This window comes from Pseudophryne corroboree, chromosome 3 (genome assembly GCF_028390025.1).
Source record: "Pseudophryne corroboree isolate aPseCor3 chromosome 3, aPseCor3.hap2, whole genome shotgun sequence".
Classification (NCBI taxonomy): Eukaryota; Metazoa; Chordata; class Amphibia; order Anura; family Myobatrachidae; genus Pseudophryne; species Pseudophryne corroboree.
The window spans coordinates 331014624-331028807 of NC_086446.1; the positions used below are offsets into that span (position 1 = coordinate 331014624).

Genomic DNA, 14184 nt, shown 5'->3' on the forward strand with positions numbered 1-14184 from the left:
CTTGGACAAAAATTTACCTTAAGGAAACATTTTAGCTATGCTACCAATACATTTTTAAATTGTTATGGTATTTTTAAAATGTAACATCTTTTTTTCCAGCTTATTGCATTTTTTTATTAAATAATTTGAGTTTTACTTTAAAAATGGTAAAATCTGAATAAGAAATTATTTAACTTATGGCTTGTTGGTCTGGGTGTATGATTTTTGCTTTGGGTGCAAAAGGCCCCAGATTCATATCCTGGATAAGCCTGTTTTCTCAGGTTCTTTAAAAGTGCTTAGTTCTATTATCTGATAGTATTTTAAAATACTTACTAATGTATTCCAACAGTTTCACTTCCAATTTTATTAGTATACATGAAACAGCATTAACAGTTGGCTCGTTGGTCTAGCGGTATGATTCTCGCTTAGGGTGCGAGAGGTCCCGGGTTCAACTCCCGGACGAGCCCATCTTCTCAGGTTCTTTTAAATCCCATGGTTCCATTATCTTATTAATGTCAAAAGCATCAAGTGAATTTTGCTTTTGCCAATCCATCAAAAAAGTATATACTTATGCATATTTAGTAAACTGTCAACCATTTGGTGGTATATTGGGTATACTGTAGATTCCATTTTGTCTAAGTAACCTTCAGTGGCTTCAAGAAGTCTCATTTTGACAAATAAAAAACTGTCAAAATGAAATTGCAGGTTTTTATCTTACCTTGCTTTTTTCTAAGAAACAATGAGTGGCTTAAAAGAATAGGCTCTTTTTGACAAACAAAAAGGTCAACAATTAATTGCAGGTTTTTGTTTTTTTTCTTTCTTCTTGGTCTGTATGCTTAAGTTGCACACAGTAAGAGACAAGTCTTAGGTTCCAACTATCATAAAAGTTCAAACTCTATAGGAACCCCTAAATCTTGGCACTGAACTTTCCAAATATGCATACTTGGACAAAAATTTACCTTAAGGAAACATTTTAGCTATGCTACCAATACATTTTTAAATTGTTATGGTATTTTTAAAATGTAACATCTTTTTTTCCAGCTTATTGCATTTTTTTATTAAATAATTTGAGTTTTACTTTAAAAATGGTAAAATCTGAATAAGAAATCATTTAACTTGTGGCTTGTTGGTTTGGGTGTATGATTTTTGCTTTGGGTGCAAAAGGCCCCAGATTCATATCCTGGATAAGCCTGTTTTCTCAGGTTCTTTAAAAGTGCTTAGTTCTATTATCTGATAGTATTTTAAAATACTTCCTAATGTATTTCAACAGGTTCACTTCCAATTTCATTAGTAAGCATCAAAATGCATGAACAGTTGGCTCGTTGGTCTAGGGGTATGATTCTTGCTTAAGGTGCGAGAGGTCCTGGGTTCAAATCCCGGACGAGTCCATCTTCTCAGGTTCTTTTAAATCCCATGGTTCCATTATCTGATTGATGTCAAAAGCATCAAGTGAATTTTGCTTTTGAAAATCCATAAAAAAATATATACTTATGCATATTTAGTAAACTGTCAACCATTTGGTGGTATTTTGGGTATACTGTAGATTCCATTTTGTCTAAGTAACCTTGAGTGGCTTCAAGAAGTCTCATTTTGACAAATAAAAAACTGTCAAAATGAAATTGCAGGTTTTTCCTCTTACCTTGCTTTTTTCTAAATAACAATGAGTGGCTTAAAAGATTAGGCTCTTTTTGACAAACAAAAAGGTCAACAATTAATTGCAGGTTTTTGTTTTTGTTTTCTTTCTTCTTGGTCTGTATGCTTAGGTTGCACACAGTAAGAGACAAGTCTTAGGTTCCAACTATCATAAAAGTTCAAACTCTATAGGAACCCCTAAATCTTGGCACTGAACTTTCCAAATATGCATACTTGGACAAAAATTTACCTTAAGGAAACATTTTAGCTATGCTACCAATACATTTTTTAATTGTTATGGTATTTTTAAAATGTAACATCTTTTTTTCCAGCGTATTGCATTTTTTTATTAAATAATTTGAGTTTTACTTTAAAAATGGTAAAATCTGAATAAGAAATTATTTAACTTATGGCTTGTTGGTCTGGGTGTATGATTTTTGCTTTGGGTGCAAAAGGCCCCAGATTCATATCCTGGATAAGCCTGTTTTCTCAGGTTCTTTAAAAGTGCTTAGTTCTATTATCTGATAGTATTTTAAAATACTTACTAATGTATTCCAACAGTTTCACTTCTAATTTTATTAGTATACATGAAAAAGCATTAACAGTTGGCTCGTTGGTCTAGGGGTATGATTCTCGCTTAGGGTGCGAGAGGTCCCGGGTTCAAATCCCGGACGAGCCCATCTTCTCAGGTTCTTTTAAATCCCATGGTTCCATTATCTTATTGATGTCAAAAGCATCAAGTGAATTTTGCTTTTGCCAATCCATCAAAAAAGTATATACTTATGCATATTTAGTAAACTGTCAACCATTTGGTGGTATATTGGGTATACTTTAGATTCCATTTTGTCTAAGTAACCTTGGGTGACTTCAAGAAGTCTCATTTTGATAAATAAAAAACTGTCAAAATGAAATTGCAGGTTTTTCCTCTTACCTTGCTTTTTTCTAAGAAACAATGAGTGGCTTAAAAGATTAGGCTCTTTTTGACAAACAAAAAGGTCAACAATTAATTGCAGGTTTTTGTTTTTTTTCTTTCTTCTTGGTCTGTATTCTTAAGTTGCACACAGTAAGAGACAAGTCTTAGGTTCCAACTATCAGAAAAGTTCAAACTCTATAGGAACCCCTAAATCTTGGCACTGAACTTTCCAAATATGCATACTTGGACAAAAATTTACCTTAAGGAAACATTTTAGCTATGCTACCAATACATTTTTAAATTGTTATGGTATTTTTAAAATGTAACATCTTTTTTTCCAGCTTATTGCATTTTTTAATTAAATAATTTGAGTTTTACTTTAAAAATGGTAAAATCTGAATAAGAAATTATTTAGCTTGTGGCTTGTTGGTCTGGGTGTATGATTTTTGCTTTGAGTGGAAAAGGCACCAGGTTCATATCCTGGATAAGCCTGTTTTCTCAGGTTATTTAAAAGTGCTTAGTTCTATTATCTGATAGTATTTTAAAATACTTACTAATGTATTCCAACAGTTTCACTTCCAATTTTATTAGTATACATGAAAAAGCACTAACAGTTGGCTCGTTGGTCTAGGGGTATGATTCTTGCTTAGGGTGCGAGAGGTCCCGGGTTCAAATCCCGGATGAGCCCATCTTCTCAGGTTCTTTTAAATCCCATGGTTCCAATATCTTATTGATGTCAAAAGCATCAAGTGAATTTTGCTTTTGCCAATCCATCAAAAAAGTATATACTTATGCAAATTTAGTAAACTGTCAACCATTTGGTGGTATTTTGGGTATACTGTAGATTCCATTTTGTCTAAGTAATCTTGAGTGGCTTCAAAGAAGTCTCATTTTGACAAATTAAAAACTGTCAAAATGAAATTACAGGTTTTTCTCTTACCTTGCTTTTTTCTAAGAAACAATGAGTGGCTTCAAAGAATAGGCTCTTTTTGACAAACAAAAAGGTCAACAATTAATTGCAGGTTTTTGTTTTTTTCTTTCTTCTTGGTCTGTATGCTTAAGTTGCACACAGTATGAGACAAGTCTTAGGTTCCACCTATCAGAAAAGTTCAAACTCTATAGGAACCCCTAAATCTTGGCACTGAACTTTACAAATATGCATACTTGGACAAAAATTTACCTTAAGGAAACATTTTAGCTATGCTACCAATACATTTTTAAATTGTTATGGTATTTTTAAAATGTAACATCTTTTTTTCCAGCTTATTGCATTTTTTTATTAAATAATTTGAGTTTTACTTTAAAAATGGTAAAATCTGAATAAGAAATTATTTAGCTTGTGGCTTGTTGGTCTGGGTGTATGATTTTTGCTTTGGGTGCAAAAGGCCCCAGATTCATATCCTGGATAAGCCTGTTTTCTCAGGTTCTTTAAAAGTGCTTAGTTCTATTATCTGATAGTATTTTAAAATACTTACTAATGTATTCCAACAGTTTCACTTCCAATTTCATTAGTATACATGAAAAATGCATGAACAGTTGGCACGTTGGTCTAGGGGTATGATTCTTGCTTAGGGTGCGAAAGGTCCCGGGTTCAAATCCCGGACGAGCCCATCTTCTCAGATTGTTTTAAATCCCATGGTTCCATTATCTGATTGATGTCAAAAGCATCAAGTGAATTTTGCTTTTGAAAATCCATAAAAAAATATATACTTATGCATATTTAGTAAACTGTCAACCATTTGCCCATCTTCTCAGGTTCTTTTAAATCCCATGGTTCCATTATCTTATTGATGTCAAAAGCATCAAGTGAATTTTGCTTTTGCTAATCCATCAAAAAAGTATATACTTATGCATATTTAGTAAACTGTCAACCATTTGGTGGTATATTGGGTATACTGTAGATTCCATTTTGTCTAAGTAACCTTCAGTGGCTTCAAGAAGTCTCATTCTGACAAATAAAAAACTGTCAAAATGAAATTGCAGGTTTTTATCTTACCTTGCTTTTTTCTAAGAAACAATGAGTGGCTTAAAAGAATAGGCTCTTTTTGACAAACAAAAAGGTCAACAATTAATTGCAGGTTTTTGCTTTTTTTTCTTTCTTCTTGGTCTGTATGCTTAAGTTGCACACAGTAAGAGACAAGTCTTAGGTTCCAACTATCATAAAAGTTCAAACTCTATAGGAACCCCTAAATCTTGGCACTGAACTTTCCAAATATGCATACTTGGACAAAAATTTACCTTAAGGAAACATTTTAACTATGCTACCAATACATTTTTTTAATTGTTATGGTATTTTTAAAATGTAACATCTTTTTTTCCAGCGTATTGCATTTTTTTATTAAATAATTTGAGTTTTACTTTAAAAATGGTAAAATCTGAATAAGAAATTATTTAACTTGTGGCTTGTTGGTCTGGGTGTATGATTTTTGCTTTGGGTGCAAAAGGCCCCAGATTCATATCCTGGATAAGCCTGTTTTCTCAGGTTCTTTAAAAGTGCTTAGTTCTATTATCTGATAGTATTTTAAAATACTTACTAATGTCTTCCAACAGTTTCACTTCCAATTTCATTAGTATACATGAAAAATGCATGAACAGTTGGCACGTTGGTCTAGGGGTATGATTCTCCCTTAGGGTGTGAGAGGTCCCGGGTTCAAATCCTGGACGAGCCTATCTTCTCAGTTTATTTTAAATCCCATGGTTCCATTAACTGATTGATGTCAAAAGCATCAAGTGAATTTTGCTTTTGAAAATCCATAAAAAAAATATATACTTATGCATATTTAGTAAACTGTCTACCATTTGGTGGTATATTGGGTATACTGTAGATTCCATTTTGTCTAAGTAATCTTGAGTGGCTTCAAAGAAGTCTCATTTTGACAAATAAAAAACTGTCAAAATGAAATTGCAGGTTTTTCTCTTACCTTGATTTTTTCTAAGAAACAATGAGTGGCTTAAAAGAATAGGCTCTTTTTGACAAACAAAAAGGTCAACAATTAATTGCAGGTTTTTGTTTTTTTTCTTTCTTCTTGGTCTGTATGCTTAAGTTGCACACAGTAAGAGACAAGTCTTAGGTTCCAACTATCAGAAAAGTTCAAACTCTATAGGAACCCCTAAATCTTGGCACTGAACTTTCCAAATATGCATACTTGGACAAAAATTTACCTTAAGGAAACATTTTAGCTATGCTACCAATACATTTTTAAATTGTTATGGTATTTTTAAAATGTAACATCTTTTTTTCCAGCTTATTGCATTTTTTTATTAAATAATTTGAGTTTTACTTTAAAAATGGTAAAATCTGAATAAGAAATTATTTAACTTATGGCTTGTTGGTCTGGGTGTATGATTTTTGCTTTGGGTGCAAAAGGCCCCAGATTCATATCCTGGATAAGCCTGTTTTCTCAGGTTCTTTAAAAGTGCTTAGTTCTATTATCTGATAGTATTTTAAAATACTTACTAATGTATTCCAACAGTTTCACTTCCAATTTTATTAGTATACATGAAACAGCATTAACAGTTGGCTCGTTGGTCTAGCGGTATGATTCTCGCTTAGGGCGCGAGAGGTCCCGGGTTCAACTCCCGGACGAGCCCATCTTCTCAGGTTCTTTTAAATCCCATGGTTCCATTATCTTATTAATGTCAAAAGCATCAAGTGAATTTTGCTTTTGCCAATCCATCAAAAAAGTATATACTTATGCATATTTAGTAAACTGTCAACCATTTGGTGGTATATTGGGTATACTGTAGATTCCATTTTGTCTAAGTAACCTTCAGTGGCTTCAAGAAGTCTCATTTTGACAAATAAAAAACTGTCAAAATGAAATTGCAGGTTTTTATCTTACCTTGCTTTTTTCTAAGAAACAATGAGTGGCTTAAAAGAATAGGCTCTTTTTGACAAACAAAAAGGTCAACAATTAATTGCAGGTTTTTGTTTTTTTTCTTTCTTCTTGGTCTGTATGCTTAAGTTGCACACAGTAAGAGACAAGTCTTAGGTTCCAACTATCATAAAAGTTCAAACTCTATAGGAACCCCTAAATCTTGGCACTGAACTTTCCAAATATGCATACTTGGACAAAAATTTACCTTAAGGAAACATTTTAGCTATGCTACCAATACATTTTTAAATTGTTATGGTATTTTTAAAATGTAACATCTTTTTTTCCAGCTTATTGCATTTTTTTATTAAATAATTTGAGTTTTACTTTAAAAATGGTAAAATCTGAATAAGAAATCATTTAACTTGTGGCTTGTTGGTTTGGGTGTATGATTTTTGCTTTGGGTGCAAAAGGCCCCAGATTCATATCCTGGATAAGCCTGTTTTCTCAGGTTCTTTAAAAGTGCTTAGTTCTATTATCTGATAGTATTTTAAAATACTTCCTAATGTATTTCAACAGGTTCACTTCCAATTTCATTAGTATGCATCAAAATGCATGAACAGTTGGCTCGTTGGTCTAGGGGTATGATTCTTGCTTAAGGTGCGAGAGGTCCTGGGTTCAAATCCCGGACGAGTCCATCTTCTCAGGTTCTTTTAAATCCCATGGTTCCATTATCTGATTGATGTCAAAAGCATCAAGTGAATTTTGCTTTTGAAAATCCATAAAAAAATATATACTTATGCATATTTAGTAAACTGTCAACCATTTGGTGGTATTTTGGGTATACTGTAGATTCCATTTTGTCTAAGTAACCTTGAGTGGCTTCAAGAAGTCTCATTTTGACAAATAAAAAACTGTCAAAATGAAATTGCAGGTTTTTCCTCTTACCTTGCTTTTTTCTAAAAAACAATGAGTGGCTTAAAAGATTAGGCTCTTTTTGACAAACAAAAAGGTCAACAATTAATTGCAGGTTTTTTTTTTTTTTTTCTTTCTTCTTGGTCTGTATGCTTAGGTTGCACACAGTAAGAGACAAGTCTTAGGTTCCAACTATCATAAAAGTTCAAACTCTATAGGAACCCCTAAATCTTGGCACTGAACTTTCCAAATATGCATACTTGGACAAAAATTTACCTTAAGGAAACATTTTAGCTATGCTACCAATACATTTTTTAATTGTTATGGTATTTTTAAAATGTAACATCTTTTTTTCCAGCGTATTGCATTTTTTTATTAAATAATTTGAGTTTTACTTTAAAAATGGTAAAATCTGAATAAGAAATAATTTAACTTGTGGCTTGTTGGTCTGGGTGTATGATTTTTGCTTTGGGTGCAAAAGGCCCCAGATTCATATCCTGGATATGCCTGTTTTCTCAGGTTCTTTAAAAGTGCTTATTTCTATTATCTGATAGTATTTTAAAATACTTACTAATGTATTCCCACAGTTTCACTTCCAATTTTATTAGTATACATGAAAAAGCATTAACAGTTGGCTCGTTGGTCTAGGGGTATGATTCTCGCTTAGGGTGCGAGAGGTCCCGGGTTCAACTGCCGGACGAGCCCATCTTCTCAGGTTCTTTTAAATCCCATGGTTCCATTATCTTATTGATGTCAAAAGCATCAAGTGAATTTTGCTTTTGCCAATCCATCAAAAAAGTATATACTTATGCATATTTAGTAAACTGTCAACCATTTGGTGGTATATTGGGTATACTGTAGATTCCATTTTGTCTAAGTAACCTTCAGTGGCTTCAAGAAGTCTCATTTTGACAAATAAAAAACTGTCAAAATGAAATTGCAGGTTTTTATCTTACCTTGCTTTTTTCTAAGAAACAATGAGTGGCTTAAAAGAATAGGCTCTTTTTGACAAACAAAAAGGTCAACAATTAATTGCAGGTTTTTGTTTTTTTTCTTTCTTCTTGGTCTGTATGCTTAAGTTGCACACAGTAAGAGACAAGTCTTAGGTTCCAACTATCATAAAAGTTCAAACTCTATAGGTAACCCCTAAATCTTGGCACTGAACTTTCCAAATATGCATACTTGGACAAAAATTTACCTTAAGGAAACATTTTAGCTATGCTACCAATACATTTTTTAATTGTTATGGTATTTTTAAAATGTAACATCTTTTTTTCCAGCTTATTGCATTTTTTTATTAAATAATTTGAGTTTTACTTTAAAAATGGTAAAATCTGAATAAGAAATTATTTAACTTGTGGCTTGTTGGTTTGGGTGTATGATTTTTGCTTTGGGTGCAAAAGGCCCCAGATTCATATCCTGGATAAGCCTGTTTTCTCAGGTTCTTTAAAAGTGCTTAGTTCTATTATCTGATAGTATTTTAAAATACTTACTAATGTATTCCAACAGTTTCACTTCCAATTTTATTAGTATACATGAAAAAGCATTAGCAGTTGGCTCGTTGGTCTAGGGGTATGATTCTCGCTTAGGGTGCGAAAGTTCCCGGGTTCAAATCCCGGACGAGCCCATCTTCTCAGGTTCTTTTAAATCCCATGGTTCCATTATCTTATTGATGTCAAAAGCATCAAGTGAATTTTGCTTTTGCCAATCCATCAAAAAAGTATATACTTAAGCATATTTAGTAAACTGTCAACCATTTGGTGGTATATTGGGTATACTGTAGATTCCATTTTGTCTAAGTAACCTTGAGTGGCTTCAAGAAGTCTCATTTTGACAAATAAAAAACTGTCAAAATGAAATTGCAGGTTTTTCTCTTACCTTGCTTTTTTCTAAGAAACAATGAGTGGCTTAAAAGAATAGGCTCTTTTTGACAAACAAAAAGGTCAACAATTAATTGCAGGTTTTTGTTTTTTTTCTTTCTTCTTGGTCTGTATGCTTAAGTTGCACACAGTAAGAGACAAGTCTTAGGTTCCAACTATCATAAAAGTTCAAACTCTAAAGGAACCCCTAAATCTTGGCACTGAACTTTCCAAATATGCATACTTGGACAAAAATTTACCTTAAGGAAACATTTTAGCTATGCTACCAATACATTTTTTAATTGTTATGGTATTTTTAAAATGTAACATCTTTTTTTCCAGCGTATTGCATTTTTTTATTAAATAATTTGAGTTTTACTTTAAAAATGGTAAAATCTGAATAAGAAATTATTTAACTTATGGCTTGTTGGTCTGGGTGTATGATTTTTGCTTTGGGTGCAAAAGGCCCCAGATTCATATCCTGGATAAGCCTGTTTTCTCAGGTTCTTTAAAAGTGCTTAGTTCTATTATCTGATAGTATTTTAAAATACTTACTAATGTATTCCAACAGTTTCACTTCCAATTTTATTAGTATACATGAAAAAGCATTAACAGTTGGCTCGTTGGTCTAGGGGAATGATTCTTGCTTAGGGTGCGAGAGGTCCCGGGTTCAAATCCCGGATGAGCCCATCTTCTCAGGTTCTTTTAAATCCCATGGTTCCATTATCTGATTGATGTCAAAAGCATCAAGAGAATTTTGCTTTTGAAAATCCATAAAAAAATATATACTTATGCATATTTAGTAAACTGTCAACCATTTGGTGGTATTTTGGGTATACTGTAGATTCCATTTTGTCTAAGTAACCTTGAGTGGCTTCAAGAAGTCTCATTTTGACAAATAAAAAACTGTCAAAATGAAATTGCAGGTTTTTCCTCTTACCTTGCTTTTTTCTAAGAAACAATGAGTGGCTTAAAAGATTAGGCTCTTTTTGACAAACAAAATGGTCAACAATTAATTGCAGGTTTTTGTTTTTTTTTCTTTCTTCTTGGTCTGTATTCTTAAGTTGCACACAGTAAGAGACAAGTCTTAGGTTCCAACTATCAGAAAAGTTCAAACTCTATAGGAACCCCTAAATCTTGGCACTGAACTTTCCAAATATGCATACTTGGACAAAAATTTACCTTAAGGAAACATTTTAGCTATGCTACCAATACATTTTTAAATTGTTATGGTATTTTTAAAATGTAACATCTTTTTTTCCAGCTTATTGCATTTTTTAATTAAATAATTTGAGTTTTACTTTAAAAATGGTAAAATCTGAATAAGAAATTATTTAGCTTGTGGCTTGTTGGTCTGGGTGTATGATTTTTGCTTTGAGTGGAAAAGGCACCAGGTTCATATCCTGGATAAGCCTGTTTTCTCAGGTTCTTTAAAAGTGCTTAGTTCTATTATCTGATAGTATTTTAAAATACTTACTAATGTATTCCAACAGTTTCACTTCCAATTTTATTAGTATACATGAAAAAGCATTAACAGTTGGCTCGTTGGTCTAGGGGTATGATTCTTGCTTAGGGTGCGAGAGGTCCCGGGTTCAAATCCCGGATGAGCCCATCTTTTCAGGTTCTTTTAAATCCCATGGTTCCAATATCTTATTGATGTCAAAAGCATCAAGTGAATTTTGCTTTTGCCAATCCATCAAAAAAGTATATACTTATGCATATTTAGTAAACTGTCAACCATTTGGTGGTATATTGGGTATACTGTAGATTCCATTTTGTCTAAATAACCTTGGGTGGCTTCAAGAAGTCTCATTTTGATAAATAAAAAACTGTCAAAATGAAATTGCAGGTTTTTCTCTTACCTTGATTTTTTCTAAGAAACAATGAGTGGCTTAAAAGAATAGGCTCTTTTTGACAAACAAAAAGGTCAACAATTAATTGCAGGTTTTTGTTTTTTTTCTTTCTTCTTGGTCTGTATGCTTAAGTTGCACACAGTAAGAGACAAGTCTTAGGTTCCAACTATCAGAAAAGTTCAAACTCTATAGGAACCCCTAAATCTTGGCACTGAACTTTCCAAATATGCATACTTGGACAAAAATTTACCTTAAGGAAACATTTTAGCTATGCTACCAATACATTTTTAAATTGTTATGGTATTTTTAAAATGTAACATCTTTTTTTCCAGCTTATTGCATGTTTTTATTAAATAATTTGAGTTTTACTTTAAAAATGGTAAAATCTGAATAAGAAATAATTTAACTTGTGGCTTGTTGGTCTGGGTGTATGATTTTTGCTTTGGGTGCAAAAGGCCCCAGATTCATATCCTGGATATGCCTGTTTTCTCAGGTTCTTTAAAAGTGCTTATTTCTATTATCTGATAGTATTTTAAAATACTTACTAATGTATTCCCACAGTTTCACTTCCAATTTTATTAGTATACATGAAAAAGCATTAACAGTTGGCTCGTTGGTCTAGGGGTATGATTCTCGCTTAGGGTGCGAGAGGTCCCGGGTTCAACTGCCGGACGAGCCCATCTTCTCAGGTTCTTTTAAATCCCATGGTTCCATTATCTTATTGATGTCAAAAGCATCAAGTGAATTTTGCTTTTGCCAATCCATCAAAAAAGTATATACTTATGCATATTTAGTAAACTGTCAACCATTTGGTGGTATATTGATTATACTGTAGATTCCATTTTGTCTAAGTAACCTTCAGTGGCTTCAAGAAGTCTCATTTTGACAAATAAAAAACTGTCAAAATGAAATTGCAGGTTTTAATCTTACATTGCTTTTTTCTAAGAAACAATGAGTGGCTTAAAATAATAGGCTCTTTTTGACAAACAAAAAGGTCAACAATTAATTGCAGGTTTTTGTTTTTTTTCTTTCTTCTTGGTCTGTATGCTTAAGTTGCACACAGTAAGAGACAAGTCTTAGGTTCCAACTATCATAAAAGTTCAAACTCTATAGGTAACCCCTAAATCTTGGCACTGAACTTTCCAAATATGCATACTTGGACAAAAATTTACCTTAAGGAAACATTTTAGCTATGCTACCAATACATTTTTTAATTGTTATGGTATTTTTAAAATGTAACATCTTTTTTTCCAGCGTATTGCATTTTTTTATTAAATAATTTGAGTTTTACTTTAAAAATGGTAAAATCTGAATAAGAAATTATTTAACTTGTGGCTTGTTGGTTTGGGTGTATGATTTTTGCTTTGGGTGCAAAAGGCCCCAGATTCATATCCTGGATAAGCCTGTTTTCTCAGGTTCTTTAAAAGTGCTTAGTTCTATTATCTGATAGTATTTTAAAATACTTACTAATGTATTCCAACAGTTTCACTTCCAATTTTATTAGTATACATGAAACAGCATTAACAGTTGGCTCGTTGGTCTAGCGGTATGATTCTCGCTTAGGGTGCGAGAGGTCCCGGGTTCAACTCCCGGACGAGCCCATCTTCTCAGGTTCTTTTAAATCCCATGGTTCCATTATCTTATTAATGTCAAAAGCATCAAGTGAATTTTGCTTTTGCCAATCCATCAAAAAAGTATATACTTATGCATATTTAGTAAACTGTCAACCATTTGGTGGTATATTGGGTATACTGTAGATTCCATTTTGTCTAAGTAACCTTCAGTGGCTTCAAGAAGTCTCATTTTGACAAATAAAAAACTGTCAAAATGAAATTGCAGGTTTTTATCTTACCTTGCTTTTTTCTAAGAAACAATGAGTGGCTTAAAAGAATAGGCTCTTTTTGACAAACAAAAAGGTCAACAATTAATTGCAGGTTTTTGTTTTTTTTCTTTCTTCTTGGTCTGTATGCTTAAGTTGCACACAGTAAGAGACAAGTCTTAGGTTCCAACTATCATAAAAGTTCAAACTCTATAGGAACCCCTAAATCTTGGCACTGAACTTTCCAAATATGCATACTTGGACAAAAATTTACCTTAAGGAAACATTTTAGCTATGCTACCAATACATTTTTAAATTGTTATGGTATTTTTAAAATGTAACATCTTTTTTTCCAGCTTATTGCATTTTTTTATTAAATAATTTGAGTTTTACTTTAAAAATGGTAAAATCTGAATAAGAAATCATTTAACTTGTGGCTTGTTGGTTTGGGTGTATGATTTTTGCTTTGGGTGCAAAAGGCCCCAGATTCATATCCTGGATAAGCCTGTTTTCTCAGGTTCTTTAAAAGTGCTTAGTTCTATTATCTGATAGTATTTTAAAATACTTCCTAATGTATTTCAACAGGTTCACTTCCAATTTCATTAGTATGCATCAAAATGCATGAACAGTTGGCTCGTTGGTCTAGGGGTATGATTCTTGCTTAAGGTGCGAGAGGTCCTGGGTTCAAATCCCGGACGAGTCCATCTTCTCAGGTTCTTTTAAATCCCATGGTTCCATTATCTGATTGATGTCAAAAGCATCAAGTGAATTTTGCTTTTGAAAATCCATAAAAAAATATATACTTATGCATATTTAGTAAACTGTCAACCATTTGGTGGTATTTTGGGTATACTGTAGATTCCATTTTGTCTAAGTAACCTTGAGTGGCTTCAAGAAGTCTCATTTTGACAAATAAAAAACTGTCAAAATGAAATTGCAGGTTTTTCCTCTTACCTTGCTTTTTTCTAAAAAACAATGAGTGGCTTAAAAGATTAGGCTCTTTTTGACAAACAAAAAGGTCAACAATTAATTGCAGGTTTTTGTTTTTTTTTTCTTTCTTCTTGGTCTGTATGCTTAGGTTGCACACAGTAAGAGACAAGTCTTAGGTTCCAACTATCATAAAAGTTCAAACTCTATAGGAACCCCTAAATCTTGGCACTGAACTTTCCAAATATGCATACTTGGACAAAAATTTACCTTAAGGAAACATTTTAGCTATGCTACCAATACATTTTTTAATTGTTATGGTATTTTTAAAATGTAACATCTTTTTTTCCAGCGTATTGCATTTTTTTATTAAATAATTTGAGTTTTACTTTAAAAATGGTAAAATCTGAATAAGAAATTATTTAACTTATGGCTTGTTGGTCTGGGTGTATGATTTTTGCTTTGGGTGCAA

The 14184-nt window shown here is 32.5% G+C and overlaps 13 non-coding genes across 13 annotated transcripts; all 13 read left to right on the forward strand.

Annotated features, from left to right (window-relative positions):
* The first annotated feature begins 374 nt into the window (after positions 1-374).
* TRNAP-AGG (transfer RNA proline (anticodon AGG)) lies at positions 375-446 on the forward strand. The gene has a single exon. It is a non-coding gene; the product is annotated as a tRNA-Pro (tRNA).
* An 849-nt stretch (positions 447-1295) lies between these two features.
* Positions 1296-1367, forward strand: TRNAL-AAG (transfer RNA leucine (anticodon AAG)). Its single transcript has one exon. It is a non-coding gene; the product is annotated as a tRNA-Leu (tRNA).
* Positions 1368-2218: 851 nt separating this feature from the next.
* Positions 2219-2290, forward strand: TRNAP-AGG (transfer RNA proline (anticodon AGG)). The gene has a single exon. It is a non-coding gene; the product is annotated as a tRNA-Pro (tRNA).
* Positions 2291-3140: 850 nt separating this feature from the next.
* On the forward strand, positions 3141-3212 carry TRNAP-AGG (transfer RNA proline (anticodon AGG)). Its single transcript has one exon. It is a non-coding gene; the product is annotated as a tRNA-Pro (tRNA).
* A 2831-nt stretch (positions 3213-6043) lies between these two features.
* Positions 6044-6115, forward strand: TRNAP-AGG (transfer RNA proline (anticodon AGG)). The gene has a single exon. It is a non-coding gene; the product is annotated as a tRNA-Pro (tRNA).
* An 849-nt stretch (positions 6116-6964) lies between these two features.
* TRNAL-AAG (transfer RNA leucine (anticodon AAG)) lies at positions 6965-7036 on the forward strand. Its single transcript has one exon. It is a non-coding gene; the product is annotated as a tRNA-Leu (tRNA).
* An 851-nt stretch (positions 7037-7887) lies between these two features.
* Positions 7888-7959, forward strand: TRNAP-AGG (transfer RNA proline (anticodon AGG)). Its single transcript has one exon. It is a non-coding gene; the product is annotated as a tRNA-Pro (tRNA).
* Positions 7960-8809: 850 nt separating this feature from the next.
* On the forward strand, positions 8810-8881 carry TRNAP-AGG (transfer RNA proline (anticodon AGG)). Its single transcript has one exon. It is a non-coding gene; the product is annotated as a tRNA-Pro (tRNA).
* Positions 8882-9730: 849 nt separating this feature from the next.
* On the forward strand, positions 9731-9802 carry TRNAP-AGG (transfer RNA proline (anticodon AGG)). The gene has a single exon. It is a non-coding gene; the product is annotated as a tRNA-Pro (tRNA).
* Positions 9803-10652: 850 nt separating this feature from the next.
* On the forward strand, positions 10653-10724 carry TRNAP-AGG (transfer RNA proline (anticodon AGG)). The gene has a single exon. It is a non-coding gene; the product is annotated as a tRNA-Pro (tRNA).
* An 849-nt stretch (positions 10725-11573) lies between these two features.
* Positions 11574-11645, forward strand: TRNAP-AGG (transfer RNA proline (anticodon AGG)). The gene has a single exon. It is a non-coding gene; the product is annotated as a tRNA-Pro (tRNA).
* Positions 11646-12495: 850 nt separating this feature from the next.
* Positions 12496-12567, forward strand: TRNAP-AGG (transfer RNA proline (anticodon AGG)). Its single transcript has one exon. It is a non-coding gene; the product is annotated as a tRNA-Pro (tRNA).
* An 849-nt stretch (positions 12568-13416) lies between these two features.
* Positions 13417-13488, forward strand: TRNAL-AAG (transfer RNA leucine (anticodon AAG)). The gene has a single exon. It is a non-coding gene; the product is annotated as a tRNA-Leu (tRNA).
* Positions 13489-14184: the final 696 nt, after the last annotated feature.